We start from the raw sequence: 27,902 nt of genomic DNA, 5'->3' as shown, positions 1-27,902 counted from the left end.
CAGAAAGGGCACTGATACCCTTGAGTCATATGTGAACACAAAGGCAGCACACCCAATATTCTTTTTTTTTTCTTTTTTTTTAGCATCCAATATTCTTATTGCTATCTCCCCCGCAGGACACATCCGAGGTGAGGAGGAGGCAATATCAGGGAAGAGGAGCAGAAAGGGCAGGAAAACTTACTATATTCTCCACATGCATGTTAGGCATTGAGTGAGACAGTGATCCTGGACCTAAAGACAAGAAAGAGAAACAGGAAAACATTTGGCAAATCCAAAATCCTGTGAGCATCAGCTAGATTCAGGACATAACCCTTTCTAGAGTCTTATCTACTGAGTTTCTCCCAGAATTTTTTCAGGACAAAATTGAGGCCTTAGGGCATTTCCTGCCCTCAAGATTTCTACAAGACTGATTCAACCCCCTACCGCTTCCTCTCTCTGTGGAGATCCAAACACTTCCTCATGATTTCTGCAAATTCCCAGCAGGTCAGATTCTCCTGGGCCCTCTGCCTCCAGGTTCTTGCTGAAGTCAATCTGTTCCCCATCACACCCACAAAGCATGAACTCAGCCCCTTTTTGGATTTCTGCAACTCAGAACATGTGTGGTTTTAACATGATTTACTGCAGATCTCAGTGAGGCAAATTTGGTTTATACCACAAAGATACACACCTTTTCAAATGGAACCATAAGTAGCATTGTTCTTGCAACCATCTGCAGTCATAAGCCCAGGGGGTGTTCTTGGCCCTGCTCCCCACTCAGCCCAGCTGCTCTTAACATCACTGGCTCTGTGTCCCCATCCTTCCTCTTTTCTCTCCCTTTTCCTCTTCCTCTCAGAGGAAAACAAAACAAAATGAAAGAAATTCCTCTCTTTGGCCCTACAGTTCAGTTTAATGGTCACTGTTTGTTATTCCTGTCCTTAGAGTTTCTTCCCTCACCTTCACCTCAGCCAGATATTTTTTAAAACAAAGACAGGTTTGGATCCCAGGCATGGACCTACATGCCGCTCATCAAGACATACTGTGGTAGCATCCCATATACAAAAGAGAGGAAGATTGGCACAGATGTTAGCTCAGGGCCAATCCTCCCCACCAAAAGAACCCCAAAAAACCAAAGACAATTCTCTCCTTGAATTTTAGCGCCAACTAAGCAGGGCCAAGATTAGGGTGAGGTGCATGGGCTCTTACCGCAAGCACAAAAATTTGAAGAGGCATCCAAAAACTCTGTAATGAAGATAATTAACATTTTAAGGCAGTATTTTAAAAACTGAATGCCAAAAAAAATCCATGATGAACAAAATATCAAAATTTTAAATAAAGACAGGCTGCTGTTATCTTACTACTCTGTGTTATTTTGCAATGGGAATAGTCTTTCCAATCAGCCAAGGTTCCCAGGCAGTGGGGCCATCGTGTTCCCACCCTGTGGGTTTATGAGAATTGACAAGGAATGGGGTGAGAACAGATTGGGGAATGCAGGGCTTTATAAATAGTCTTTTTTTAAAATTATTGTAGAGCTTTTTATTGACTTTTTCTACCTGTTTCACAATGCGGGAGGATGTTTTGATCAGTGTTTCTAGGGGCATACACTTGTCCTTTTGCCTCAGGCTCCAGTGTGGCTGGCGGGGGACCCAATAGGGCTGCAGCTGGGGCAGCATTTGTGCTCACCTTGTGTGAAAGGTCACAGTGGTAAAGTGCAGAGGACGGAGGCATCAGGACATGGTGGGGAAGAGCTTCATGTTAAACAGGCCTGACTGACCGTAAGCACTTGGCACAGACTAAGTTGTTACTCTTCCGTTCATTGTATAATGACTGTGACGGGCGCACGAGTTGATTGTGTTCCAACGATATAGTTCCTAATCTAAAGATTTGCCCATCTAATTGATGATGTTGTTTGAGGGGGATCTTCTTAGCACATCCAAAAATTTCTTTGATAGTAAAAAACGGTACTGCTGCTTAATCTTTCTCTCCATGAGATTCTTATTGGTCTTTTAAACTCCATTTTGATGGACTGATAAACCCAATCCAAGACTGCAAGTTAACAGACACTAAGTGAGCAAATAGCAACATTTATACAAATTGTCTACTTGCCTGATAAAAACAATTTCCTGTATACCTGCTATGTGCTTTATGTGAGCTGCTTAACTAATTTTAATCTTGCACCAGCCCAACAAGGTTTTATAACTGACAGAAAGAAGCTCAGAGAGGTAAAACAATATACCCAGTATAACACAGCTAACAACGGTAGAATGAAGATTTGATCATTGCCCTGCATTGGCCTGTTCATGCCTTAGATAGACTTCTTCTCTTACACAATCCTTTCTTTTTCTCAGGGATTATCACCAAATAGAGGTGAAAACAATTATGTGGTCATAGTTCTCAGAGATCGGGGTATACTTGTAGCACAACAGACCCACATGTATTTCTTCTCTGGTGAAATTTTCTCACTACGAGAGCCAATGTCAGGACTGAGTCTTTGAACGAAAGCAGCTGAAAAGTTGCTAAGAGAGGTTAAGCACAAATTTCTTTGTTTTCATCAAATAGGTTTCAAAGTAACAAAGTCCACACCTTTTCAACAGGTCCTAAGAAACTGAGGGCTGTTTGATGGATGCTCACAGTGATGTTTGCGATGCTCATCCCAAAACCAAGATGGGAAAAATATCTTTTATCATCACCTCAAAAGTAGGCAGGAGGCTAGGAGACAAAGGCAAATGAAAATATGTGAATAAACACACCATAAATTCATTTGCGAACCAGGAGGTTTGAGCAGTAGGAGCTATTGACAGCCCAGATGTCTCATTCTTTTTCTGCCACTCGGTCTACTTGGAGCTTTTCTTTTTCATCTTCAAATGTTCTAATACTGATGGTATTGTTTGAAACCAGCCTGGGACTGGAGACAAAAATGCAGATGCAGTTACAGAAGCATGAATAGCTGAAGCATGAAGCTAACGCGATCAAGAAAAGTAATAGAAAAATCCTAGAGGCTGGTTTAAAAAAAAAAAGACGACGCTGAATCAGTCTTTACTGCTGGGTAAATGAGCTGGAAGGACCATTACTGGAGGAAAAGTAATAATTATTTACACCAACATTAGCTGGGACACGCGTGAGCTGTGGGTAGCACGTCTCTCTGCTAAGGCACTAGGCCAGAGCAAGGAGAGGGCATCCTGCTTTGCCATGACGTTCCTCATTTTTTCCACCAACCCTGTAACTTTGTCATAAGGGATTTCTAGGACCTGGTTCCAAGTCTGAGATGAGATTTGGAACAGAATTTTTGCCACCTCTAAGATGCCACACATCCAGCTGGAAACCCTGAGCCTCCATGACAGTGCCACATTCTGCTTGCTGTGAGTTATGTCCTCAACGCCTCCCGAGGCTGCGGGCCAAGGCTGTTCACAGAGAAGGGACGCCTCCTTGCCGAGGCTGAGACGAGGATGTGTTAGAAAATGCAGGGCAGACTACACCATCCTTCCCTCCTATGGACTCAGAAAAATAAGGCAAAACAAATATCAGCCAGCAGTTACTTTGCGTTCTGGGCAAACTCTTAAGATGTGAGGCCATCCGGTAAAAGCAGCCCTCCAGGCATCAGTGGAATCCTCGGTAACATGGGGAGGAGCAGGCACTAGGGAAGTGAAGCAGAGGCAGTCCCTCCGGCTTTCTGTGCCAATTCCAGAAGCTACTGCCGAACACTGAGCCCAGAGTCACAGGTAAGTGTCCCCGTGTCAAGAAATTCTCCCCCATCAAGCACCCACAAGCTCCCCTCCTACACAGGTCCTCCAGGCCCTGCAATATCTTTGGCATCTAAGCTATTTCTTCCCCACTTAGGCTGTGCTGAGACCATACTTTATCAGCTTGAAATTAAGAAGGAGTGGAAAGGGCAGCTCTTGAGAATAAGCATCATCTTACAAGGATCTGCCTCAGGTGAGGTCATTGCACAGTCTGCCAGGGCTGCTTCCGCTACCCAGGGGCCTTCAGGAGAATTTACTGTTCCCTGGCACATCCACCAAATGCCCCCATCCCAAGCTTCAGGGTCCACTCAGATGTCCCCATCTGAGGGGGTCCACTTGTTTCCTATCAGGGCCTTAACTCCGACACAGGAGACTTGCCAGGGCTATTCTTTAAGCCTCATTTGCAGCTCTGCCACCCGTACAACCAGATCCTTACAATTCAACACAGCCTCCCCTGAAGCTGCAGGAGATGACAGTCTCCTTTAGAGCTGTCATAGAGGCCTTCTGTTTTCAAAGCATGTCATCAGTTAGAAGTTGAGTGTACTAACCTATTATTGTCCTTTTTTCATTTGTGTTTAAGACTTAGAATACAGTTAAGAGAAGCCACAGCACTCCACCATCCTCGGAACTGTTATGCCCCATACTGCTCAATCAACATAGTTACCACACGACCTGGAACTTCACCTTCCACCTGCACGCATCCCAGTGAATCGCAGGTGAAAGAAAGCCTAAATAGTTGCAGTACTGCTGCATGCCGGAGTGATCACCAACTCCCTTACCACAAACAATAGGATCCTTAGTGCCACCAGACTGCTAAGTAATCCAGCTGAGGGGTTGCTCCCCACAGGCTTATATTATTCTGCACATTATACCCCAGCCAAACACCCACAGGATCCCCTCCTGAACGTGTTCCTTTAGGTCCTACAATTCTTTTGGCATGTGAGCTATTTCTTCCTAGAGCAGAGACCTAGCCTGGGTTCCCCAGGAAGCAGAGCCTGAGCCAGAGAACTTGTGGCTATTTAATTAGTATGATCAGGGAGCAAGAGCGGGCAACAAGCCAAGTGCAGCACCGAAGGACCAAAAGCCAATATATTGATGCCTCATTGAACTGGCCACCACTAAGTATGTCTGATTCCTTGATTTGTAGGACTGCATCCCTGAGAGTTGTATAAGCAGCATTTCAGGATCATCCCACATGGAACAAAAAAGTAAGGAACATATCCACTGGCTCCCATGCCCCTTTGGTAAAAGTTCACTATTACTTGTGAACTACTCGTGGGTTGTGAAGGAGTGGGCCTGGGAGTCCACTGCAGAGTTCAACTACAAAACCCCAGGTGGGGAGCAAGGCACTGTCAGATGGTGCCTGGGTGAAGTTACTCAGGGCCCTGCAGAGCTGGAGCAAGAGACAAGCAAGACTGAGAAAATATGAAGAAATGCATAAGAGGGGTCTGATACAATGAGTTTTCTAAACTTTGGAAAAAAATAGAAAGGGAGCCTAACACCTAATGGTTCCCAGTGCAGCATCATAACGTCTGGGCATGATAAAGCCAGAGCTGGAAAGTCAATGGACTTGAACAGATAAACTCAAGTGTTCACAGCCATGCAGACAAGAACCAGTCTTCTTTTGGGTAAACCAGAAGAATTAAACATATAAATTCCTCACATACATGTAAAATATCCCTTTTTATGTGATCAGCCACTGCCCCATGATTAGCATTGATCCAGTCCATCAAGAAATACAATTTTTGCCAGCATACCCATAACGACTTTTGGCACTTCCTTTATTCACCTTGACATGACATTGAGTTCTTAAATAAAACAAGCTGCAGAGTTTGGAGGGTGCTATAATTTCCTGTTATATTTGTGGGAAGGTACCTAGAGGCAAATATAAGAAAAACTAGGAGGACAAATGCAGTAGAATAGTCTAATAACGCAGTCCTCTCCACCTTAAGCCACTTCTCTAATATTAGTTATTGCCTAGACCAGCAGTCAGCAAATATAGCTCACAGGCCAAATCTCGCCGCCACCTATTTTGTAAATAAAGTGTCACTGGTATACAGCCATGCGAATTCGTTTAAGTATTGACTGTGGCTGCTTTCCTATCTACAACGGCAGAGTTGAATAGTCGTGACAGAGACCATATGGCCTGCAAAGGCTAAAATATTTACCACCTGGCCCTTACAGGAAAAGTTTGCCGACCCCTGGCCTAGGCTGAACACCCTATGTGAGCCTTCTCTTACAGGTGGGATCTCCAACTTAGCAGTAAGCCAAGGCTGGTAGCTGACCCTCAGCCAAGAGCAAGAAAATTCCATTTCCTAATCACCATGCTTGTGTTGAAACTGGGCTATTTCTTTCCCTTTCCATCATGATTAATCCAGAAGCTGTAACTCCAGGACCGCAGAAACCAGAGATTCATGGAGTGGAAAGAAACACCAGGGAGACATAGTGGTTTCCCCTTCCTTTTAGCTAAGAGCACAATTCTCAGATTCTTCCATCCAAACTCATGTTTAAGAAGCTACCCCACACACCTAGCCCTGAGCTAACTCAGACCACACCCAGGCAATCCCAGGAATTGTGATGAGGTAGGTGCTGGGGAGGAAAAATGAATCTCTTTTTAACAGGCTCAGTAAATAACAATTCTCACACTGCATCTGACCAAAGCTCCAGAACCTGCATGTTCATCACCCCCCATGAAGGTGAGCCCAATTCTAACTTCCTGCCTGGGGGTAAGTTAGGAGCTTTGATGGATAAACCAACTCCTTCAAGGCGCCGGGGACCCATCTCGTTAGTGCTTCTCAGTAAATCACATTCTGCTACATTCTTATGTGACCCTAACTCAAATTCTACAAGAAGAAAAGCAAGATAACCAAAAACACGCCTTTTGGCCAAGAACCAAATATAAAGAGATGCGATTCTGCCAGATGACAAAAATCCCAGAATTTTAATTTGTTGATTCATTAACAGGCATAATTAACCTTATAACTCACTAAACTATGATGGAAATACAGAGGAAATCTTCCATTTTGCATAGTCAGCTCCGTCAAACTGCATCCCCACAAATAAGACAATAGAAAAATCCTGGAAAATCACTGGTAGCCCTGCTCACTTGGCATGATAACAGCATTCTTACTGGTTTCTCTGCTTTCCATTTTCTTCTCCAATTCCACACACATTTCAACCATGTTAATGTTTCTAAAACATACACCAGAGAATTGCAGTTCCCCTGCTTAAAAATTCTGCAACAGCCCCCTCCTGGTTACCCATGGAGACAGTCCAAGCTCCTTAGCAAACGAGGCTCTTCACAGTAAGACTCAAACCTAAGCCACCAGCCTCTTCTCTATTATTTCAAGTATGGCCTTTGCCCTAGATGGATGTCACACTGTTCTTTGCTTGGTCCACAAACATGGTAAATACAGACTCCTGGACAGGTCACAAAGCCACACAGCTAGCATTCTAACCACAAAGCGTTGGGGGAAGCCTAATGTTGTAAAGGGACTGTTTAAAGCCATTTTCAAGGTCTCAACTCTCAATCAATCTTCCAAAAGCCCCAGTGGACTAGACCAAGGAAACAAGCCCAGTGTTGGCCTCAGCTGCTGCTAGATCACACAGTCCTTCAAGTGACCATCTCTCCCTGCTGTGACTGACAGGACCCTCATTCACTCACTCTGCTCCCGGTGACTTCCCTTGAGCACACAGTCTGATGAGTTTGGGTGTTAGTCTACGCCATCTGTCTCTAGATAGATAGACAGGTAGATGCATACATACATACGGATGGATAGATATCTCACCCAGTGAGGCAGCTGAGAGGTCCAGAGCATCTGCAGGGTAATCAACAGCATTCACTTATTCATTCAACAAACACTTCAGAGCACTTACTATGTGCTAGACCCTGTACCAATGAGCGTATAAGACGAATATTCACTACTGTGGAGGAAGACAGTGAATAAATTCATGCCCTCAGGAAGCTCACAGTCCTCTCTTTAGCAGCCCTTTCCTAAAATTTCAACATTTGTGCTGTTTTCACAGCTTTCCTTTGTGCCCTGGGAGCTTCAGGACAAAACTCCAAATATCCAGTGTCTAGGGATCTCCAGGCCATCTTGTGGGTGCATGGGCTGCTCAAAGATGAGGAAGGCTCCCTGCACTGCAAGCTCCATTGATGGAGGCAGGGTCCATCGTGCCACAGCAACGAGCACAGAGCCACAGGGCAATTACAATCAATTCTAAAATGATATTGTCCAAGTTTCTGCCACAGATACTGACTTGCCTGTTATATCTCAGGAGAAATGCAGCAAGGACCATCCACCTGCTACTGTACGTGGCTCCTCATTTCAGAGGTTGAGAATTGCGGCACAGCACATCACTGGAATTCTTCAGGAGAGAAGACCAAAGACTTTCCCTACATGTGCTGGTCATCTAACTTATCCTATGGATAAGTGCAGTGGCTACAATCTTAGATCAGCTGGAGTCTTCCTTCCCCAACTAACTGCAAACCGTGCTACTAACCCTGCTTTCTACATGCCAGTTGGATCATGTGTTCTCTCTAGAAGCCTTCAAAGGCTCCCCACTGCCTTCAGCCCAGAGCTCAAGGCTCCATAACCTGGCCCCAAACTCATCTCCCTGGTACAAACCTCCTGTGCTTGTCAAGCTGGTATTGCCACTATTACCTAACAAGTCTAATAAGCCATTCCCATCGTGAGCCTTTTAAGATGCCCTCTTCTTTTCTCACCATTCATCCACATTTCCTAAATCACTAAAACCTACCCAAAGTATGACTCCCAAGGGGCCTTCTCTACACACTCCTACCAATATAAAGTTATCTCTTCCTGCTGGGAGCATCAGCTTTTCCACTGGTCCCACTCATTACACACTGCTGTCCTGCTGGTCAGCTTCTCATGTGTATCTGTCTTATCTCTTAATTAAATTGCAAGCTCCTTTTGCATGCAGGAACCATCTATTACCATTTTTATACTTAGCATCTAAAATGATGTCCCATTGGCTTCCTTGAGAAAAGGGGAAGACCTATACTTCTCATAGAAATAAAGCTGAAAACACCAAGCTGTCCCTACTAAAGGGAAATAGAGACATTGTGGTCGGAGGCCACCCAGACCTTCCTTGGGCAACCTTGCTGGCTACTTCTCTAGGACTCCTGAGTCAGAGCAGAGCCAGAAGACAAGATCCCAAGTGCCAAGTTCCTCCTCATAGTCCACAAGGCAAAGAGCACAAGCTTCAGGAAACATCCCTTAATTCTAGACTCCTCCCACTCAGTGAAGTCAGGCCTCCTGCTCATATTTGTATAAGAGAGATGCAGGTTAAAATAAGCACCCTGAATTAAGTGTGTAAGCAAGTACACTTCCTTCTGCATAAAGTGACACGGCTCCCTACCCCCACCCCGGCACTCTCTTACTGGAATCTCCGCACTTCCATCTTGGCATAGAAGACAGCTCCATAGGATCTTTTCCTTTAATAAAAAAAAAAAAAATTAACCTTTGCACATCAACTAAAAATTTCCCAAAGCCTAGAACCTGATTATGCCTAAACTCAATGAATTATTCATGCTGCTTCAAGTGAGAGGGATCAGATTTAATTATGTTCTGAGGGGGCATCTTCCCTAGAATTAAACGGAAAATATCCTCATTTGTCTACTGAGCTGTTTTAAAAGCAGGCTATTGTGGGCTTTCTACAGAACTCTATATGCTGAGAAACAAAAGAAGGTTCACTGGATTGGCACAAGGGAAATAAATTTGAAATCAGAGTGTCTTTTCCAGATCCATGTGGAGCCTGTTTCTATTAAACCCAGGCAAGAAAGATACCAATACCAGCACATGCAAACCCTAATAAATTAGCTGCACCCAATTATTAAGAAGGCAGCCTTAGGTCATAAAAACGATTTTGTGAAATTGATCTTAAATGAAAAATGTGTAATTACACTTAAAGCAGTTACAAGCTGCTGGTCAATGAAAAATTTATATTTCCCATGGAGTTGTACCACTTTCTGTGCATATAAAATTAGTTGGACTGGTAGAATTTATATCACAACCGGAAGCGGTTCAAGAGACAGAAACATTTTTCAATATACTTTTCCAAATGATCCCACAATCTGGCCATTTATGCAACCAGTATGCACGTTATAATTTTGTTCCCTTTGGCCAAAAGCCACTGTAAGACCAAGTGTTCAGAATTCTAAACAAAAACTTCACAATATTTTTTAAAGCCACGAATGCATTTTTTCTATATTCCTTTGTTATTCTTTCTGTCCATATTCCTTTTGCTATGTTTCTTTAAGATCTGAAAGACTTCGTTTGGGGGAAAGGGTGAATATAAATGAAAAGTCATGGGATTCATTCTTACCTCACAATCTACATCCTACCCATCACCACCTTCTGTAGGTCCCACCTCCAAATTTATCCAAAACCATACACCTCTCCATCTCCACTGCCGACACCCTGGCCCAAGCCATCATGGCACCAACCTCTTGACTGGTCTTTTCCTTCTGCTCTTGTCATTCTTTCCACAGCAGACTGGGATCCTTTTGAAAATGTAATCCAATCATGTTACTACTCCACCTCAGACCTTTCAAAGGTTTCCATTGCCCTTAAAATAAAACCCAAACTCCTCTTGCAGCCTATCAGGCCTTGCTTAATCTGGCTTCTGGCCCCCACCTCAACTTCGCCTCTTTTCCTTCTTGCTCTCCCCCACAGTGGACCACCACACTGGTCTCCTTTCCATCCCTGAAGCTCTTCTAACTTACTATTCCTTTCCTCTAAAATGCTCTTTGCCTGACTCATGATATCTGTCCCCTACTTATTTCCTGTAGAATAATCATTTTACTAATTTGTTTACTAGTGATCTGTTTTAGCCTTCAGTGAATGCAAAACTATTGAGTGAATGAAATAACATATTCAAGAAATGGTAAATTCATGAAGAAATACTTGCATAAATAAGCAAACAGCTAAAGGGAAGTTCATATTTAAGTTTACAATTGTCTGCCAAAATAGAACTAGCCTCTTCAGGGCTACAATTCCTGCTTTTTAATTGCATTAAAAATTACGTTGTGTTAGTGATTTTTCATTTAACTGCTTAAAGATGCTACTAAAGAAGAAATTTATGCCACTAATAAACACATGCAATTTTTTGGCCTCTTTTCTATTGAGCATTTCAAAATTTAAATTCACACATTAATTTCACCAGAGATAACCATTTAAAAAGCTAATCTGTCTTATCTTTTGGTCATGGTTTGATATTCTTATACAACTTGCCTGAAATCATCTCATTAGGTAAATATTAAACATTATTTCCAATACTAGAAGATAGAATCAAGTAGTTTATCCACAACACCCACCAACTAATCATACATGGGTTTACAATATTTAGAAATTGAGGAGATGCAAAGAATTATAAAATAGAGTTGCACCCAAATGGATCCTCCAATCCATTCTTAAGAAAAACAAAAATGGGAGGAGGACGGATGAAGGAAAGAAAAGGGACTCAAAAGGACAAGTCCGCCTGGAGGGACTGAGGTCAGGGCAGCCATGAGTTGTGCTATGCAGAAGAGGACACCCTCAGATAGGAGAGGAGAGCAGGGAAACATTCCAAAGAAGGGAAATGGGGTGACCTCAGGTGCCATACACGCACGGAGAGGAGCGAGTAGCCTAGCCCAACTGGAGAATAGTTAAAACTGAAGAGAAATAAGTCAGGAAAAGCTCAAGAATATTTTGGGGCAAAAAGTCAGATTTAGCTGGCAGCAGCTTACTATGTTTTGGCGACACAATATTGAAGAACTATAGAGGATTTTGGCAAAAGAACAAATTACTGGGAGATAGATGCTTCCTTGGTGAGAAACTGGGCATTTGAGAACCTGCATTTACTTAGTAAAAGATTATCTCTTATTAAATCAGTACTCATAATAAATTTGTACCTTTTTAACCTTCAAAACAACTACAGTACACTAGTGTACACTCTTTACAAAATCTTTAATTTGGCAAAATAAGGATTTTAGAAAGCTGGCATGAAGCTTTGTTCAGAATAAAGGAAAGACGTGGCCCAGAGGAAAGTGTAAAATCATGTTGTGAAATAATGACCAAATAGAATTGAGTTCTAAAATAAACATCCGTACATGTGTGCTTCAACATTTAACACTTCATTTTTCAAAGTAATTTATGATTATTAAGTCTTCAAAAAAACCCCTGTGAAGCACAACTTCTGGTTTTTCAAGTAAGAATGAAGCATTAGGTGACATGTTCAAGGTTACAAAAACAATGTAAACAAATAGCGAGGACAAGAACTTTCTGAATTCCTGCAACTTGGTTCAATCCCTGGTCCATTATACAAACAGTTGTTAAGATCAGTGGTAGTTGTTACCTGTGTAGTGTAGAGACAAGATTCTGGTGGTATAATCATTAGAAGAACGTCTTTGAGAAAGACAAAGACTGGGAACATTCACAAGGATAGGAATCCTAAACCACCCTGGGGTAGATTTATATACCTGTTCCATATCTATAACTATGCTACTTAGTATTTTGTAACCAAAAGAAATGTGTCCTTGCTAGATTATTTGTAATATGTCCCCTTAAGATATCAAGACTTCAAAACTATAATGTTATCTCCTGTGGAATGTAACCATTAATCTCAAACATACTAATTGGTCATCATAGGAAACTGTATTCAACCTGGTGTCTATAAACACCACAGAAAATTCCTTCATTCCTTTGTTCATAGGAAGAACCTCAAGTCTCTTTGTCTCACTCATTTTCCTTCAGGCCTGATTGAATTAAATAAATCAGTGGCTCTAATCCATCATTTTAAAATAATGGCATACAAAAGATTTTATTTTTGTCAATTACATATATACCCACACACATAACCAGACATCAGAGCAGAGGGTAGCAGAACAGAGAGAGAGTGTGTGTCTTAGTCAGCTCAGGCTGCTATAACAAAATATCATAGACTGGGTGACTTAAACAACATCTATTTCTTACAGTTTTGGAGGCTGGGAAGTTCAAGATCAAGGTGCCAGCAGATTCAGTTCTTGGTGAGGACTCTCTTCCTGGCCTCCTTGCTGTATCTTCACATGCAGAGAGAGCAAGGGCTCTGGTCTCTTCCTTTTCTTATAAGGGCACTAATTCCTCATGGGGACCCCACTCTTATGACATTATCTAAACCTAATTATCTCCTAAGGTACCAACCTCCAAATACCATCACATTGGAGATTAGAACTTCAACATACGAATTGGGGGGTTAGGAGAGAGGGAGAGATCACAACACAAACATTCAGTCCATACCAGCAAGCTAACCTCAGATAAATCTCCTGCGCTCTTCCAGTTCAATCTCAGATTGTCCAGCAGATTACTGTGCAATCCCAGAGCAGGACTCTAAACACTTCCGCCCACTTCATCTTAGTATTAAAGGAGCCAAGAAAAACACAGTGCACTCAAGTCCTGGAAAGAACAATGTTTTACTTACATAGAGAAGAGACAGCACAAGATCAGCTACAATAGTGGGCATCCGTCCCCCATGGCCAGCAAGTCTCTACCAGAGGCCAACGCAGGGAAATTTGCCTATACACGTTCCCTTGGGCTGCAGAAAAAAGACCCTGTCCCCTCCCCATGGAGAACAGATATAACAGTGGGGTTGGCCAGGTGCTATATGATGCACACTCTTTAAGCAGAGACAAAAGGATATTCCTTGAGCATGAAACAGGGAAAGAAGTCCCACACAAGGTGAGAAGGCTGGCACAGGCTGTGTGGACTCCTTATCTCTTGGTGAGAAAGTATTCTAAGCCCAAGGTCCTTTCTTATGCAACCAAGTGGGTGCCCAAAGACTGCATGTACAAAACTGCCTCTCCCAACACAGATCTTTGCCAACCCTGGTACCCTATTTACCTCCATAGCAGATGCACACATGTATAACAAAGACCCAATTATGAAGAAACACGCAAGCTACAACTTACAAATTACAAAGATATACCCCATTTACAAAGAAATTTCTCTGGGGAAAAACATTCAAGTACTTTCAACATACCTATATTTAAAAATACTTTATAGTGGTTCTACAAGGGAAAAATAACTTTCTTCATGAAAATACAGTATATTTTATACTAGAGTACTAACTCTGGGGGAAAAAAAGGTATAAAATAGCCAAAAGAAATTTATTGGTATCAGCAAATACTAGCACATAGTTAGAGTTGTACTAGCAAAATATTTAAACTGAAATTTTTGGTGGAATAATCCAGACAGTTTTGATCAGCTGTGTGGCCCTGAATGTTGCTACTTTTGTTGAGAGTACAGATTAGAGGCGAAATCCTATCTTTTGCTGCAGTATTTTTGTAAGGTGGGGGTACTGGACACAGTTAACTTTTAACTACATTGGGAGGTGGGTAGGGGTAGGGAAATGGCTCTTAGGCGTTGGCAAATATGATATAATAAATGGAATGAGGAAACTGTCCCCTTTCCCTTTTCCTGACAGAGCCAAGGGAGAACAATGGAAGCTTGGATAAAGCACCCAAAGAAAGAAAACCTATCAACTCCCAGGACTGGTCTTCTTTGTTCTTTGGTCTACACTCAACTCTCACTTATCCATGACAATGGAGAGAAATGTGGTTGCTGGAGATCAAATGACCTTTTTCCGCTTCTGTTCATGAATCCAGTAGGAATCAAACTGCAACCTTGGTGTGAAACAGCAGCGGTTGGGCAGATGCTTTTACTAAGACCAGTTTATAGCTAGTAGATGACCTTCCTAAGGAACCATGGCAAGTGAGCGGTAGAGGCAAGATGAGAATCTGGGCCCCTTTGACTCTAACGTCTGGGCCTGCTGTGTGGGCAGGAAAGAACAAACCCATGGAAAGCTTCCACCTTCCTCCCCTCATCTTGGGTTCCCAAACTTTTCAACACACCACACTCTACACAAAACACTTAAACAAGGCTCCAGAACACTCAAGCACTATGCTGCTGTCCAAAACGGCTATGAACCTGAGAAATAAATGGTGCACTTTAGTCACTGAACATAATTCTATCTCAGCCTCTATACCACTAAGTGGACATGTTTACTTCACGAGGACCAGAATAGGATTACATCCTAGAAAACAAGTTAATTTGCAACTTTTCCCTTTCTTCTGGAAGTTTTCCTTCCTTTAGGCTATCCAGTTCCCAAAAGAGGTGCATCCTCCCACGACCCTCACACTTCACCTCTTCCTCTCCTGCCTACTTGGGTCCTTGTCGTATTTCTTCAGCACATTGAAAACTTGGTGAACAGTTACTATGCTCCAGGCCCTTTGAAGGGCCTACTGTGCACCTTGTCAGCAGGGCCAAGTGTTTTATATATAGCTTACATTCAAGACATTTGTACTGAATACAAGTATTCGATACAAGTTGTACTTTTCCCTAGTTGTGCTGGATCATATGCTTTCCAGCCCTACATAAAGTTAAACCTTGGATAAACTCAGCATTCTGTTCATTGCAATTCCCTGTCACCAGGTACTTTGACTTCCTATCCATCCAATACCATATTTACCACAAATCCACTTACATCTGGGTAATGCATCCATATTCCAATGTGTCTACAGCCTCATTCGATCTGCCCTGAGGCTATGCAAGCCTACAATGTGCCTTCTGAATCATTCAAGTTTAAAGCAAATTCAGTATTGCATAATTTATTGTCTAAGTAATGAAACGAAAAAACAAAAAACCCCAAATGGTTAATTTGAGCTTTTTTATTCGGTATGCTGGGTATATATAGGGTATATTGAAACATTATATTACAAAACTAAATATAAAAAATTAAGTATAACTTTAGAATTAAGCATATGCTAGACAATTTCACTAATGTAAATATACCTCTTATGACATATACTAACCCAATGTTGGAATAAAAAAACATATTCTCTCCCAACTACACCCAGGGCCCAGCCCAGTGGTGGAGTGGTTAAGTTCGCACGTTCCACTTCAGTGGCCCGGGGTTTCTCGGTTGGGATCCGGGTGTGGACATGGCACCACTTGGAAAGCTATGCTGTGGTAGGCATCCTACATATAAAGTAGAGGAGGATGGGCATGGATGTTAGCTCAGGGCCAGTTTTCCTCAGCAAAAAGAGGAGGATTGGCAGCAGATGTTAGCTCAGGGCTAACCTTCCCCCCCCCTCGCAAAAAAAAGACCAACTATACCCAACAATAATTTATTGGTACTATATGGTACTATACAGTCAGTGAAAAACATACTGTGCAAGTAAATGCACAGTAAATATTTATTGAATGACCTTCACAGCCATCCTATAATGTCCTATGAATCATATTATCTGAATCATAAATTATCTTTCCAGTGTGCCTCTTATCTACCTTTCCTGACTGTAAATTCTGGAGAGCAGGAAACATTGCCTCCTAATTCTTGAAACTCCCCTCAATCACCCCTGCCCTAATAACCTTCAATATTGTTTTGAACTCAGTATCCTCTTTCCCAAGCAAGTGGAGGTCCAAGGGACTGAGGTCTGAGCCTTGTGGGTAAACCCAGGAGCCTGGGCACAGAGAGGTCTGTCACTTACCCATAGGCTACAGTGAGAGGCAGCATTTTGGGAAGGAGTCAAAGCAAAACCCAGGCAGACCATCCACCTGAGTCATGATCCAAAGAGGCTAGGGGTGAAGACCAAGCATCTGAGAGTGAGCCAACAGAACCAAATGAGATCCAGGGTCCTTAGAGGCCAGTGGAGAGGAACACATCTGCAAAAATCTCTGCTTGTGAGAAGGCTGCTGCTGTGCCTTTCTTTTTAGAAGGTGCCAGTAGCTTTAGCTATGGAGGGAGCTGAGAAACTCACCAATCTGGCAAGGGTACTCTTCTCTCAACGAACGGAATGAAAAGAGGAGGGAGGACAAAACTTGAGATATATTTTTTTGCTTCTGTACATTTAGTGACAAAGAATAATGAATGAATCATATACTTCCGCATAGTTTGGTTGGTGAAAAAAAATAAGCACCATCATAGTTCCTTTGCCAGCTTTTCCTGAACTAGGTCATAAGTGGAATTTCAGACACTGTTCACATATGAGCCGCTTGAGGAACATCCTGGGTAAAATGTAGTGTGAGAAAATGATTGAAAGTGATAAGGCCCCTCTGGCGATCCTTTTAAGGGAATGTCCTCTGCCTGGTGGGAAGGGGACTCAGAGACCAGAGATGCTGTACTAGCTATTTAAGTTAGGACTTTCTAATAATGAGCATAGAATTGTCCTTTAGATGCCAAGCATTGCCACTGGCAACCTCGTACACTGTGCTGCACTGGCACTTCAATGGAGCTCACGGTTACTTCACATACAACACAGGGACTAGGGATTCCCAGCATTTGGTATAGCCACATTATTCTCCCTAATAAACTTGGGCATTTCTTCAGCTTCCAAATCACTTTCTCTAAGCCAGAGGGAGAAAAGTTGTTGAGAAGGGAGATGTTCCTGCCATTTCTTTTATGCAGGGTGTAGGGATTTTGGCTTCTTGCTTAAGTCATTAATTCCCCATCATTTTCCAATGAGGCTTTCATTTCATTAAAGGTAATAATAGTTGACAATCTATTATCATCCCTTATGCCCTGAATTATTACTGCTATATTTTGACATGGAATATAAAAATAAAATATATACACTGCCAAAGATCATCAACTCAAAGCAAGCTGCTCAAGAATTTTATTATCCAATGGAAAATTCTATAGGGAGCTATGTTTCCCTTCTTGGGCATTCCAATATGCTCCAAGTGTCCCGAAGAGGGGAATTAGCATGTTGCTCCAAAGTTCATCTCCATTACTGTTATCTGAAATAAACAGAGAGCTGAAGCAACTGGAACTCTTAAAGCTCCTCCAAGTCAGAGAGGAGAAAACATCTTTCCTCTGAGATGCTGCCAGACTCTGGCAGATAGAACAGTCAACTGAGGACTTCACATTAACAAAGAATACATTTTTTAGGATAGTGAGGCTAGAAGGGGAAGAACTGCTTACTGTTTGATCTTGGGCAAGCTACCTACATTCTCTAAACCTATTTTCCCAACTTTAAAACAGTAAGAATAATAATATCTATCTCAAGCACTTACCACCATATCTGGTATATAGCTTAAGGCTTAATAAACACTACTTGCTATTATCGTTTTATTATTTCTTATGCGAAGACAGCATTACACGGGATTAATAAGATAAGTTAAGGATAGATCTTATTGCATCTTAACACCATGCTAAGGAGTCTAATTTCAGAAAAGATTTTAAAAGAGGAGTGACATGATGATATCTGAGTTTTAGGAAGAAAAGAGAAATCAAATTGTGATAGATACAGATAAATATTAATATGGATATGGATATAGATAATAGATTAAAGTTTTTTAATTTTCGTTTTGTCCATTTCTCAAAATGGCCCAAAGTTATTAGCATATTTTCTTCTTGGGTATAATCAACTCTGTACCTTAAATACTACAAAATGTCTATATTGCCAACTTGTTTTTTCTGGTGATATAATGCCAATGGCTCAAATAGGCAGAGGCTTTACCAGTCTTCTAATCAATAATCTCCTGTAACAGGAATTAGCACAATATTATTGATTCTTAATAGTCAAGTAGCTCTCAGCCTGACTATGCCTGTCATTTCAGCTGGGCAACTTATCTTAGGACACCTAGATCCAAAGTCAGAAAGCAAGAAACCACAGATTTGAAACACATTTTTAAAATGTTAATTTAAAATATAAACTTTTTGAAAAGGGAAATATTTGACATTTTTTAACCTATCAAATTGGCAAAGATTCCTAAAAAGATAATATCTACTGTTGGAGAGGACACAGAAAAATAAGCACACCCATACACTTTGGTAGGAGTATAAACTTGACACCACCTTTGAGTATAAACTTGACACCACCTTTGCAGAGGATAATTTACCAATATATACTAAGTTTTATGTGCATAATCTTTGTCCTAATAATTCTACTTTTAAGAATTTGTCCTCTTAGTAAGTAATCATAAACAGCCACATTGACTTAGTTACCAAGATGTTAATCTCAGCATTAATCATAATACTAAAAATATGGGACTACTGAATATCTATCTAGAAATAATAGGATAAACTAAACTATGACCCACAGACCAAATCCAACCCACCACTTTTTTCATCTGGTCTGCAACCTAAGAATAGTTTCAATATTTTTAAATGATTGAAATAAATCAAAAGAATAATAATATTTCATGACACACAAGAATTATATGAAATTCAAGTTTGTGTCGTAAATAAAGTTTTACCGGAACACAGACACACCCAAACTCATTGACATATTGCCTATGGCTGCTTTCACACTCTAATAGCAGAGTTGGGTAGCTACAACAAACTGTATGACCCCTAAAGCCTAAAATATTTACTGTCTTTTACCTTTACATAAAAAGTTTGCCAACCTCTGGGTTAAATAAAGCATGGTCTAATTATAGGATAAATTTATGCAGCCATTTAAAGTGGTATACAAGATTATTTACTAGCTTGCAAGAATGTTTAAGGAATTACATGAGATAGACAGATGATACAAGAGTGTATCAAGTTATGACCACATTTTTATTAATTTAATAATATATAAAATAGAAAAAAAAAGACTGGAAGGATAGGTACTGAAATAATGGTTTTTATCTCTGGGTAGTGGGATCGTAGGATTTTTTTAAACTTATCCATACCACTTACATTTTCTAAAAGAACATGCCTTTTAATATTAATAAAATAATATTGCGGCAGACAGACTCTAAAATAGCCTCCAATTGTCTTCACCTCCTGGTATTCACGTCTTGTATAATTTCCTCCCATTTAATGTGGACATGACCTGTGACTTGCTTCTAACCAATAGAAGATGGCGAAGGTTTTCATACTCACTATTAAGTTACATAACAGTGACTTCTGTCTTGCTACTAGACTCTCTCTATTTCCTTCTTGCCTTGCACACTTTGATGAAGCACACAGCCATGTTAGGGAGATCCATGGAGATCCATGTGATAAGGAACTGAGTGTGGCTTCTGGCCAACAGTTAACTAAGATTTAAAGTGATCTCTGGCCAACAGCTAACTAAGATTTAAAGTGCTCTCTGGCCAACAGCCAGCAAGAAACTGAGGCCATCAGTTCAACAGGCTGCAAGGAACTAAATCTTGCCAACAATCCCATGAGCTTGGAAGCAGATCCTTCTCCAGTCAAGCTATCAGATGAGACCCTAGCCCTGGCTGACACCGTGATAACAAACTCACATAAAGGAGTTGCATTAAGGAAAGGAAAAGTGAAGCAAAGAACCCAGCTAATCTGTGCCCAGATTCCAGACCCACAGAAATTATGAGATAAAAAATGTGTATTGTTTTAAGGCAGTAAGTTTGTGGTAATTTGTGATGCAGCAATAAATAACTAATACAAATAGAAAAGTTATTTATACTGAATAACATATGAAGAAGAAAATAGCAACTTTGGGGTAGCTTAGCAATTCACTGTTTTTGGATGGTAGATATGACATTAGAAAAGTGAAGAGAACAAATTAATGGGTCAGCAAAATTCTGTCCTTTAGACGAAATTAAGGTGCCAGCCAGCAAGTGTATGGGCTGCCCCAGATCCTGCGACTATTCATTTTTGGCCTCAAAGATACTAGAAAGAGGTTCTGACTATTCAAATCACCCCTGGACATGCTATTACCTAGGCTTGTCAAGAAATGGTCATTTGATTCCAGTGTTTTCTAGAGTTCCGCACCCACCTCTTCCCCTCCAAATCCCTCCAAAGCTCCCTTATTTGAGCGATATGAAAAGAAAAACTACCACCACACAATAATTACTCTGAAATTGCAGCCACTACCAATATCTAAGTCTTCCCAAGGCTCATAGTATATAAAAAGAATAAAGTAAGCATGCCCTCTTGCATTTTTTACTAAAAGCAACTTATTCATTTTCACCTTGATCAACAGGATAATTACATGTGTAAATCTCCCATTCTGACCCCAAAATTGTCTTTAAATAAATTTCATGCAATTTTTATGTCTAACAAGCCATTATATTTTTATTACTGAAGCAGTAATAGCAGTTTATTAGATTTTAAAAATGCCCTACTGATCATTGAAGGTCTTTCTCCTTCCTCAAGTAGCTCTTAAATGACTAAAGTCATTGTCCATCACGATTACTGGGTATTAGTCACAGGTCATAAATATCCCCAATTTCTTACAGTGGGTCTTTAGGGGATTAAAATAGGACAGTATGAATAAACTGCCCTCTGAACCAGTTAAAAGCATCTCATTTAGATTTATAAATATTCTAGAGAGAGAGTCAAAGGATTGTCAAGACAGTATTATTTGCAATTTTTGCAAATAGGAACAGTAGAACTTAATTCTGATCTGGTATTGCCCAACAAACTGCACCACTGTATTGAATGGGCAAAAATTCCTTCTGCTGAAGTTTTCGCCTCTCTGTCTGAATCACACTTAAAATATTTATGGTTACTCTTGTTATGGTAAAACTGCTCTCACATCCACTTCCCCCAGAGTATAATCTGAATTTTAACTGACTCCTCAGTAATTCTGAGAGTTTGTGATGCAAATTGTCTTAGGAGCTTTTGCAGATGAAGAACTAAAGACTGTGAGAATGAAAACTCAAATTGGCCGCAAGAATCAATAATAATCTCAAGTGAAGTTGTTCTAAGGGAAATCATGAAAAAACAGATATTTTTACTCCTTTGGCTTGCTAGTTTTGACATCTGTGAAGTCCTTTGGAAATTGGTGGATGTTTCCAATCTTTATTTTTGTCTGTTTTCTGCTCTGCATAGACCTCTCTGAACACCACAGCCACTACAGCATGAAGATGATAAAAGTATTCTGTTTCTTTTCTCAAATCTCCCAACACTTTATTCATCCAACTCTTATCATATTATACTTTGTTTCATAGTCTTTGTGTATGCATTTCTCTTTCCTACTAAGTAATTAAAGGCTATCTATCTCCTCTACAAACTTCCTAAAGCCTTGTACAAAGTAGGCCCTTTAAAATTTTGGGAAGGCCTTTAGATTCTAAAAGAGAAATTTAAAAACACATTAACTGATTACAACATATGCAATTTAACTGGACCCTGATCCAAACAAATAAGTTATTAAAAAATTTGTGAGACAATGAGGGAGAGTTGAACATTGACTAGATATTTAACAATATTAAGGAATTGTTAGATGTGATAAAGGTATGTGTTTATGTTGTTTAAAAGGAGTGTTTGTGTATATATGTATATAAGAATGAAAGAAAAAGCATGAAGTCTGGAATCTGCTTCAAACTAGTTAGGGAAATAGGTAGGGGTAGTACTGAAACAATGTTGACTATGGGTTGAATTGGGTGATGGGTACTTGGTGCTAGGTATGGTTGCTTCAAAAATCACCCCAATTTAGCAGATTAAAATGACAGCATTTATTTTGCTCACAAATATGCAATTTGGGTAGAGATTAGTGTGGATAGATCAAATCTATTCCACTTGGTGTCTGACGGAGTAGTTCAAAGGTTGAAGGTTGGGGTCATGTGAAGATTTGTTAACTCATATGTCTATTGGTTGATTTTGGCTGTTGGATGAAACTTTGCCACAGCTGTTGGCCAGAACACCTACATGTGGCCCTCTATATGTGGCTTTGGCTTGCTCACAATATGGCAGCAAGGTTCCAAGGGTGAGAGGAAAGAGAGAGAGTGAGAAAAAGCAAAGGCAAGCAAGCACAGCATAGAAGCTGTCTTGTCTTATAACCTAGCCTCTTGTTATCACTTCCTAATACATTCTGTTAGTTAGAAGAAAGACACTAAGGCCAATTCATATTCAAGACTCCTCTTTTTGATGGGAGGAATGTCAAAGAACTTAGAGCTCACTCTGTGACCAAAAATTATTTACATTCCTCCCACATGCAAATCATATTGTTCTCCTTCTGAGGCCCCTCCCAAACATTTGTCAATTATGACAATAAGCTCAGGCTTGAGGGCAAGTATCTCATTATATAAACCAGCCCCAATTACAGATGAAGTTCCTCAGATGCAATTCCTCAAGTTCAACTCCTTGAGTTCAGCTCCTCTTGGTCTGAAGTCTTGTAAACTAAAGAGACAAGTTATCTGCCACCCATAAACCCAATATGCAACAGTTAAAAAGGGATAAGATCATTGCTGTTTAAAAGAAGGAAAATCAGAGGCACACAGAAGTCACTGGTCCATAACTATTATGAATATGGTATGTGCTGCCAGTTCTTTAGTTAGGAATCAGTTTTATTCCTGGGAGTATGGAATTTTCTCCTCCATAAAAGCAAGGATAAAACTGACAACAATAATCAGAATCAACTTTTTTAAAACTTTGAAGATTAGCAAAATGCTTGTAGGAGCATGGGGTACATTTATTCAAGAAAAATGGCTGAATCTCAGTAAGAACAGTGAGCTTTGTGGCATTTTTGACTTGCCCTAATCCCATCACACACTCTCCAGCTCTGCAGTAGCCCTGAGAAATAATAGCCCACATTCCTGGTGAAATCCACCAGCCTGGCAACAACCAGGGGAAGCAGAATAAGATTGAAGCTCTTTCAAAGCCTTACTTCCAAAGAATTGTCATTGTTTGACCTATCCCATGGTTCCCTGAAAGACCTCACTTGCAAGGCTCTGTGTTTGACCTGACTCAGGGCTCCCCCACTGTAAAAAGCCTTTGCATTAGAGGGTGCTTGTCAAAAACAATTACAAGCAAGTGTTTAACTTTGAAACTGCCTGAGATGGTGGATAAAAGTTGGGCAAACAATAGACTAACCAAAAAGCTTAAAGGGAAATTCTGGGGAATGACACATCCAGAGAGACTTTGAAAAGCTCTGACATATTGTTGGGAATCTAGAAAGCCATGCATATGTATAAGGTTGTACACATGCTCATGGCTGTGTGCATGCTCAGGAAAGACCTGAAAGGTTCTAATCTTTCATCTGCAGCTGATGCTCTGTGCAGCAGGAAGTGAAGGCTAATGCAGAGTTGTCACCACATGGATGAGTTTTGAAAGTATGCCCCAATATGCTCACACAGCCTGTCAGCAAAGACTAGAAGGCTTATTGGTTCCAGGTGATCAAAAAATCTCTTTTCGATCACTAGCTAACCACTAAGCTAACCAAGCAGACACTTTAGTGGCCACATAAAATAAAGAATACAGACTTTACAAAATTAGTTTAGAAAAGTCACTAGAAAACAGAAACAATTACAACAAGCAGCAACAAAAACAAACTCTGGAGAGAAGGGAGAATTTGATTTCCAGAACCACATTATATAATTTAAATGTTTAGTTTTCAACAAAAATTGAGACCTGCCAAGATCTGTTATGCTGTTTTTATGGCCTAACACAGAAAAAAAAACAGGCAATCAATAGAAACTGTCCCTAAGGAAGCCCAGATGTTGGACTTATTAGATAAAGACTTTAAATAAATATTTTAAATGTGGTCAAAGAATTAAAGGAAACCATGGCTAAAAAACTAAAGGAAAGTATGAGAACAATGTCTCACCAAATAAGCAATATCATTAAAGAGAAAGAAATCTAAAAAAGAGCTGAATAGAAATTCTAAGTTGAAAAGCATAATAATGAAATGAAAAAATCACTAGAAAGGTTCAAGAGCTGATTGGAGCAGGCAGAAAATAGAATCAAAGAAAAAAAAGAAAATAATAGGTGAATTGAGATTGGCCAGCCTGAGGAACAGAAAGAAAAAGGATTGGGAAAAAAAAGGACAGAGCCTCAGAGACATGTGGGACATCATTAAGTATACCAACATCCTTGTTGTATTAGTTTGCTGCTATAACAAAGTACCACAAACTGAGTGGCTTAGACAACAGAAATTTATTGTCTTACAGTTCTGGAGGCTAGAAGTCTGAGATCAAGGTGTAAGTAGGATTTGTTCCTTCTGAAGGCAGTGAGAGAAAGCTCTGTTCCAGGCCTCTCTGCTTGGCTTGTAAAGGGCTGCGTTCTCTCTGTGTCTCTTCTCATTGTCTTCCCTCTTTTATGTCTATCTCTATGTCCTACTGTTCCCTTTTTATAAGGACTCTAGTCATATTGGATTAAGGCCCATGCTAGTGACCTCACCTTAATTAATTGCATCTTCAACAACCCTATTTCCAAATAAGGTCACATTCTGAGGTACTGGGAGTTAGAACTCCAACATGTGAATTTGCAGGGGACATAATTCAATCCATAACATGCATAATGGGAGCCCCAGAAGGAGAAGAAAGAGAAAAAGGGACAGAAAGAATATTCGAAGAAATAATGGCCCAAACCTTCTCAATTTAGCACAAAACATTAATCTACACATCCAAGAAACTCAATGAAATTCAAGTCAGATAAACTCAAAGAGAGCCACACCTGGAAACATCACAATCAAACTGCTGAAAGCTGAAGACAAAGAGCGAATCTTGAAAGCAGCCAGAGAAGGGACTCATCACATAAAAGGGATCCTCAATAATATTAACAGCTGATTTCTCATAAGAAATCATGGAGCCAGAAGGTAGTGGGATGACATATTCAAGTTGCTGAAGAAAAAACTATAAGCCAAAAACTCTATACCTAGCAAAACTATCCTTCAAAAACGAAGGAGAAATTAAGGCATTCCCAGATAAACCAAAACTGAGAGGAATTGTTGCCAGGAGATTTGCCCTGTAAGAAATACTAAAAGAAATCCTTCCAGCTGAAATGAATCCACACAAAGCAATAAAGAGCACTAGTAAAGGTAACTACATAGTTAAATATAGAAGACAGTATAAATGTATTTTTTGTTTGTAATTCTATTTTTCTCCTATCTGATTAAAAAATTGAATAAAACATTAATTATAAATCTGCATTGATGAGCACACAATGTATAAAGATTCAATTTGTGTGACAATAATAGCACAAAGGAGGGGGAAATAGAGCTGCATAGGAGTAAAAGTTTTGTATAATATTGAAATTAAGTTGGTATTAATCTGAACTAAATTGTTAAAAATTATGATGTTAATTGTAATCTCCAGGGCAATGACTAAGAAGAAAACTCAAAAATATATAGTAAAAGGAATGACAAAGGAATTAAAACAGTACAATAGAAAATATCTATTTATCAGAAAAAGCAACAGAAAAGAGTGGGATCTTATAAAAAGTAAATATAAAACAGAATAAGAATAGCATCCCTACAGATAATAAAAGCATGCCAGAGAGACATGTCCACAAACAGATGAGAATTATCACCTCACATTTCAAAACAAGCTAAAAGAAATTAAGATGATGATAGAAGATTGAAGAACAACTTAAACCAGAATTAGAAAAACTCAAATGAGAAGACTGGAGATTAGACAAGAGAGAAGAAAAAAATTAGAAAATAATTTAACAGAAAAAAGCCCTATCATTTCAGAAATAAAGACTAAACCAGAAGGAACACAACAGTGAATATACACAGTCAATAATACTTTAAGAGAAATAAGACATGAAAAGGAAAAAGAAATCTTACTTCAAAAGGAAATGAAAAATTAATAATTTGAAAGAAAGTGATAGCTATAGAAGGTAGACAAAGTAGATCAAAACTACACACAATGGGAGTCACTAAAGAAGGGGGTGAAAAAATGGAATTGAGAAAAGACTAAAAATTATAAATTTTTTAAAAACCTTTAGTCTATATATTCAAATGGCACACACCAAACACACCTGGGAAAATCAATCCAAAACAGCCAACACTAAGTAATAGGAAGAAAAATACACATTTCCTCCCACTCTACTACTACTTACAACACTTTGTTTTTTCTTCTCATTACTCTCAATACTTCACTTCTGACAGCAAATGCGTGGGGTTTTTTTCCTACACCAACCAATTCTCTAACACCAGCTAGGAGTCCTACAACTCAATTCAATTCTGACGCTATCTACCTGGAGTTAATGTCAGATCCCACAAGTTAAGAGCTTATTTACGCAAGACTGCCCCCACTTCAGATTCAATCCGGGCCTGTCATACTTCTGACTAACTGGCTGTAAATAGGGGGTTCCCACGACCCCCCCCCCCCCACCTCAGGTTCAATAATTTGCTAGAACGGCTCACAGAACTCAGGAAAGCACTTTACTTACCATTACCCATTTATTATAATGGATGTAACTCAGGAACAGCCAAATGGAAGAGGTGCATAGGGCAAGGTATATGGGAAGGGGTGGAGAACTTCCATACCTTCTCCAGGTGCGCCACTCTCCCAGCACCTTGTGGTGTTCACCAATCCAGAAGCTCTCTGAAGACTGGAAGTGTTAACCGACACAACTGGACAGGAGAAAGCAATTGAGGTTTAAGAACTGAAATGAAGATGGAAAACACCTCTATTTGTAAATGGCATGGTTGTATATTTGGGAAAACAATAGTAAATCAATGGAAATCATTGGGGAAAAAAATTACTAAAAACAGAGAAACACTAGTAAAGTGGTAAGTTATAAAATTAATACAAAATCAATAGCTTTCACATTTACATACAAAAACCAGATAGACAATATAAATGAAAATCATAAAATATTTCTGAAAGACAAAAGTAGATTTGAACAACAGGAGAGGCAAACCACATTCTTGCACAGGAAGATACATCGTACAGATGTTAGTTCTCTGTAAATTAATTAATTTAGCACAATCCCAATAAAAAGTACTGTTGGGTATTTTATTGGAGCTAGAAGAACTATTTAAAGTTTACCTGGAAGAACAAACAAGGGAAAACAGCCACAAAAATTGTCAAGGAAAGGAGTGATAAGGAGGAGTTGGTCTTGCTGGGCATCAAGACATACAAATCTTCTCTAATTAAAAGTCTGATACAGTTGCATAAGTAGAAGACAGGCCAGTGGGAAAGAAAAAACTATATAGAAATGTAGTGTCAATTAATGGTAGTATCTCAGTAAGTAGGGAAAAGATGGATTTTCTAATAAATGTTGTTACTACACCTAGATAGTCACATAGAAATCATTAAAGTTGGATCCATTCCTCCCACCAGTATGAAAAGATGTTCCATCTTGCTCATTAGAGAAAAGCAAACAGAAAGTATACTAACATGTATTTCTCACCCAGGAGACTGGCAAATAGCCAAATGTTTGACAGCTTTCTCTATTAGCACTCTCATACATTGCTGGTATACATTATTTGTCAATGGAGTGGAAATTGGCAATATCTTCCAAACTTGCGTATGCATTTACCTTTTGACCCAGCACTCCCACTTCTAGGAATCTTCCAATGCTAAA

At 40.0% G+C, this 27,902-nt stretch overlaps 1 long non-coding RNA gene across 1 annotated transcript; it reads right to left on the bottom strand.

The window, feature by feature from the left end:
- Positions 1-58: 58 nt before the first annotated feature.
- LOC138917860 (uncharacterized) lies at positions 59-27,902 on the bottom strand. Its single transcript, XR_011426446.1, has 3 exons — positions 27,858-27,902; positions 26,860-26,946; positions 59-231 (listed from the first exon to the last, which is right to left on the bottom strand). It is a non-coding gene; the product is annotated as an uncharacterized lncRNA (long non-coding RNA).

The sequence above is a fragment of the Equus caballus genome, chromosome 15, assembly GCF_041296265.1.
Source record: "Equus caballus isolate H_3958 breed thoroughbred chromosome 15, TB-T2T, whole genome shotgun sequence".
In the NCBI taxonomy this organism is placed as follows: domain Eukaryota; kingdom Metazoa; phylum Chordata; class Mammalia; order Perissodactyla; family Equidae; genus Equus; species Equus caballus.
This window is presented reverse-complemented; position numbering and strand designations above follow the sequence as displayed.